A 6,000-nucleotide genomic window follows, 5' to 3' on the forward strand; every position below is an offset into this window, starting at 1 on the left:
TGGTTAAGGAGAATTTCTCTAACTTTTTTATTGCACAACTTTACCTTGGGGGTTCTATTGGTTTGTGGAGAAGGAAAACAATGAGTTACAAAATCCCGGTCCTTTGGTGCAATGTGCATTGGAGACCATTGTTATCACATGTCAGAGGTGGAGAGCTCCTGTGTGACTTGAGACTGAATCTTGTGAATTAGAATTTGGGGCAAGCCTTATTGGCATTATTTTAATGAAAAGTGCACTTTTTTAAAAACGATAGATCAAGAGAGAGGCGTGATATCTAGAGTGGCTTTGAAAATCAGCCACCAACTTCAACGAGTTTCCTTTGGGAATTTATCAAATGATGAAATAATGTTTTTGTGGGAGTGGGTAGGTGAATAGTACTGATGTGTATTGGAGTAAGAGAGGTTATTGTTCTCTCAATAAGAGGCCATTCTCTCCCATTGCCGGCTCCTTAGGCAGAAACTGGATTAGTTTGAGGAAGAGTTGAATCATTTTTAAAGAAAATTATAGCTATATGCAACACGGACACATGAACACATATGTGAAAAGAGAAAAAAAATCTTGTTTGCTTCAATTTTTTATCTCCTGAATTAAAAAGTGAAGATTGAGTGCTCCTTATCTTCTTCCTTTAACCTTCCCAGTGTTTGTAAATGATATTAATTCCTTCCAAACTATATTAGAATGCATTCGATAAATTGCAAAGACTTGAACTATTTGTGTGTCTATGTTGATCTCTTTGTTCAAAACGTTTCCACCACCCCCTCACTCCCTCACTTGAATGTAATCTCTTTTGGAGGAAAAAGGTTCTAAAACATATTTGTCCGATCTTGATCAATCCAAACTGAGAAGGGATGCCCACTTTTTCATGTTCGTTTAATACACTATTTGTCATCTTTTGAGTTCAAAAGGAGTGTTTATAGGGGTGGTGGGGTGGTGTGGAGGTAGAAAATGAAATGCCTATTTTTCCCAAATGATGTGTGAGTACTTTAATAAGATGTATTTAATTCTTTTTAGGAAAGAAAAGGAAGATTCACAATATATTTTGGAGGGAGTGTTTTCAGGAAATGTATGACTTTGATTCATGTTTGAATTCAATGTTTGCCGTGCTTTGTCTCATTTGAACTCCCATCCTCTCTACCAATGCACAAATACATAATTTTGAGGTCTTAAGTTAGTCCTGTACCTCCTATGTTTTATATCTATATATAAAAAAATTAATGTTCCTGAACAGAGGAGATGTGAAATTTAACTGAAGTTGACTTGCATTTGAAACACATTTGTTGTATCTGCATATCTATTTGCTTTGCGGAGCCATTGTGAGATGCACCATATAACAGTCAAAGCCCTTGCTGTCTTTGAGATGATGGGAGGTTGAAGTACTCTGGTGCCCTTGCAACCAATTGTAGGGGGGTGCAAGACACTTTACAGGGATTGTGAAAGATCTCTGTACCCAGATTTTAATCGGTCAAACACGAAGATAGATGATGAAGGGGACCGTGAGCTTGGGCGTCTGAGTAATACCATATGCAATCCATTTTCCACAGCTGTGCTTTGCTCATTTGCTGTCCGTCACTCAGCCGGGGAGAGGGGGTCGGGGCGTGTGTTGAGGAATGTACTACTAATTGCTTGAAGTCTGGACCATTTCTAGAGAGTTTTTGAATTGCTTCCAATGGGTTTTAAGTTGCAGATCAGAATAAGGGGAAAGAGAGCACTGAACTGCAGAAGTGTCGGTAGTCGAGACATTAAACAGAGGTTCCAAGCAGGTCGACATCCCAAGGGCACTATTTGGAAGGGTTAGGGAGGCAAAAGAAGTGATGTTTCTCCCATGGTCCTGTTCTGCATCTCTCTTGGCCATTTGTGGGATATTGCTGCGTGGTCCTCTACCAAACAGTCACTGCACTTTATGGAAATGTTGTAAAGCACTTTGACACTTTCTCAGAGTTATTGGTATTTTATCAGATGCAAAGATGTTTTTGGTGGGGGAGTCAGAATGCTGTGGGTTAAAGCCTCATGCCAGGTTTCGGAACCCACGTAGTCTAACGTGATGCGCCAAAGCATTTTTGGGGTAATTGCTGCATTGCAGAATGAGACTTTAGTCTATGCCTGTTCAGGTTGGTGTAGGGAGAAATTTAGCCATTACAGTGCAGGATAAACCAAGCTTCCAGTAGGAGCTACCTTCCCTGTATTATTACCTTCCCTTTTTCCCTATATTATTTTATAGTTCTCATCAAATCCTGATCTATTTCCCTTTTGAGCAACTCAATAGTTACTTGCTACTAAGCTCTCCACATTCTGAAAACTTGGTGTGATTCAGGACATAGTGTTTTCTAAGCATAGTGTGTGTTTTTTTAAAAAAAACTTCTAAACAAATTGAAAATCTATATCTTGAGGAAAGTTAATGCCAAACAGAAGTAACATTTTTTAATTTAAGAAACTTTCAAACCAATGAAACTTATCTCTTCAGTCCACCTGATGTTGTTTCAGTTACCAGGTATGGTGGGGCAAATAAAAGCTCATTCTTGCTTTTGGGTGGAAACAGAATTGAGGCCAGCTAAGATCCAGTGGCCTTACCCATTAAAACAACATAATTTTAAAAGTGTCAAAATTGTGCCGAGTAAATCCTTAAATTCAGTTTCAATTTGGAAGCCTTTTTTAAAAAAAAGTCTACCAAATTAGCTACTATATTGAGATCGGTTTGAAGATTTCTAATTCTTCCACACTCTTAAACAAATCTAAAAGCAGCAGCTCAGTTGGTTGGAAATCATGTCTTGGACTTGAGGTTACACCCTACACGTTGACCTTTCCAAACTACATTGTTGGCAGTGCTGTCCTTCAGGTGAGACCAAATCCTTGGCCACCTGTTTCTTAGGGTCATTGTGATAAACTCCCCATCAATGTTGTGGCCTACAATCCTCCAGATTAATTGCTTCCTCACCTCATGGTTGTGCATAAGTCCTTAGTTTGCACAAAACTTTTACTTGCCAAAGTTTTATTGTCAGTTAAATGCAGTTTAATTTCAAGCCAAGTTTACACTGTGAGGATCCTCAACCATATGTCTGGGATGTTTGCCAGGCATTTAATCGATCTGTATGGAGTCCTGCAGCTGAATGGTTAGAGCACTTGCCTCACAAGCGAGAGCTGGTTTTGATTCCCAGCTGGGCAAAATGATGGCCAAGTTTCCTTACTCCACACACACGCCTGTTTACCTTGCAATAAGTAGCAACAAAAACAGAAGTCGCTGGGAACTCTCAGCAGGTCAGGCAGCATCTATGGAGAAAGGAAAGTGAGTCAATGTTTTGAGTCCACGACCCTTCATCAAAACTGAGGAATGTTGGGAGAGACTTTTAAGGGCTAGCAGGGGGAGAGAAGAAGTCAAAACACAGAATGGGATAGAGGGCCGGGGATGATGGGTTAAAGAGTTGTTATATTGTAAAACAAAGTGATGAGGGTGGGGGGCATGGGGGATGGAATTCCAACAAAATAAGGCGACCAGAGAGAGAAAAGTTGTGTCTGGGACCCAGTTGATGTGGTAATGGTCACAGAAGAGGGGGAGGGGGGTAGATGAGCTGTATTGGTCTGAAATTATTTAAATCAATATTGAGGCCAGATAAATGAGGTGCTATTCCTCGAGCTGCGCAGTGGCTCATTGGAACAGCATAGGAGAGTAAGTAGGAACTTGGTTGTTAGTCGATTGGCAGATCTCTTTACTGGGAGTAATATAAAAAAAATATTGAATTGATCACTTCAAAACACAACTGTTTTGGTTCACTGCTGGGTGCAATTGGCTGCCACGTTTCGTCCCATAAAAAATTCTGTTACCGCACTTTACAGTGTATCCTGTGAAGCGATTTGGAGTCCTGTAGCTCAGTGGTTAGAGCACTCGCTTTGCAAGCGAGACACTTGGGTTCAATTCCAGGCAGAGGGCGAAACCTTGGGCAAGTTTCCTTACTCCACACACCTAATAATAATCCCTCCAAAACAAAACAGTAATAAATTGGTCATTTTCAATCCGCGACTGTTTGCTGGGACACTGCTGTGCGCAATTGGCTGCTGCGTTTCACCCACAATTATACGGTCAATTCACTTTACAGTATATTCTGTGAAGCGCTTTGGGATGTCGAGAAGATGGGAAAATGCAAGAATTATTATTATTATTTGACTTGTCTCAAAGATGTGATAAGGCACTGCATCAAATGCAAGGATTATTATTATCTCAATCTTCTGGTCAACTGCCCAAAGGAGGATTGAGTTTAAAACAATAATAACTTCCACTTATATAGCTCCCCTCATGCATGGTAGTATCCCAGAGGCCCTATCCCAAACTTTGTTTCTAAGTTTGGAAGGGAGATCTAAAATTCCATTTGATATCAATTTATTATGTGGTAAATTATGTGTTTTCCTAAAATATTAGGATCTACAACAATAACAAAATTACATTTGTATAGCACCTTTCACATCCGGAGCACGTCCCAAGGTACTGGACAGTGATTTGTGTTGGTCAGATTCAATAGAAGATTTCAAGGTATCAAATGCAAAGTCAGTAATAAGGAAATGTGAGCTGGAGGGAGGAGAGGGGATTATGATTGGAAAATGGGTTAATTTAAAACAACAGACAGATGCCAACAAGCGGCTTAGTCGCTCACTCTCTCACCTCTTGAGCTAAATAGTTGTGGGTTCGAGACCTATGTCAGGGACTTTGAGATTTCAGGCTAGGTTCATACTCAATCACAGTGCTGAAGAGTTTCCTTTTCAGATCAGATGTAAAACCAAGCTCCGCCCCATCTTCGTCTTGTGCAGAATGATGTTAAAGATCTTCCGTGGACTATTCAAAAAGAGGTGGGTGTGTGATACAACAACCCACCAGATAAAATTGATCGTTCATTTCACAGCTGCTTGTGGGACATCACTGCACAAATGGGCTGCCACGTTTGCCTACAAACACAAAATCATTACTTTTCACAGTAAATCATGTGATGTGAAAGGTGCTGAAACAATAACAAAATTACATCTGTAACGTGCCTTTCATGTCGGGAGGACATCCGAAGGTGCTGGAAAGTTAGTGTTAAAGAACATTAAAGGAAGGGAGTCTTGTAGCTCAGTGGTTAGAGCACTCGCTTTGCAAGTGAGAGACCTGAGTTCAATCCCAGGCAGAGGGTGAACCCTCGGGCAAGTTTCCTTACTCCACACAGAGCCTAATAATAATCCTCCAAAACAAAACCAATAATAAATTGGTCATTTTCAATCCACGACCGTTTGTGGGACATTGCTGTGTGCAATTGGCTGCCGCGTTCGCCCACAAATATACAGTCAATTCACTTTACAGTGTGTTCTGTGAAGCGCTTTGGGACGTCCTCTCCCGACGTGAAAAGCGCTATATCAAATGCAAGGATTATTATTATTATTAAATAGGAGAGGAAATCGCAGATGCATTCAACATCATTTTTCAAAGCTGACTAGGTTCAGGAATTGTGCCCCTAGATTGGAAAATTGCGAATGTCACCCCTTTATTTAAGAGGGGAGAGAGGGATAACCAGGAAATTACAGACCTGTCAGCTTAACGTCAGTTGTAAGGAAAATACTGGAACCCATCATCAGGGTCAGAGCAACTGAACACCTGGACAGGTATGAGCTCGTCAAAGTGAGTCAGCATGGGTTTGTGAGTCGTGTCTGACTCATCTAGTTGAACGTTTTGAGGAGGTCACTAAAATGGTGGATAAGAGAGTTTCTATGGATGTCATTTATCATGACTTTCAGGTGGCATTTGATAAGGTTCCACACAAAAGATTAATAGTGAAAATGGAAGCGCATGGAGTCAGAGGTGACCTTGAGACAGGCTCAGTAATTGCTTGGGAGGCAGGATACAGAGAATAGGAATAAAGAGAACATTCTCTGATGGGGGGGGGGGGGGGGGGGGCGTGACAAGCGGTGTCCCAGGGCTCTGTACTGGGACCCCAGCTATTTGCTATATATAAATGACTTGGATGAAGGAATAGAAAGGTTGCC

Source organism: Callorhinchus milii, unplaced genomic scaffold, assembly GCF_018977255.1.
Source record: "Callorhinchus milii isolate IMCB2004 unplaced genomic scaffold, IMCB_Cmil_1.0 Scaffold765, whole genome shotgun sequence".
Taxonomy (NCBI): domain Eukaryota; kingdom Metazoa; phylum Chordata; class Chondrichthyes; order Chimaeriformes; family Callorhinchidae; genus Callorhinchus; species Callorhinchus milii.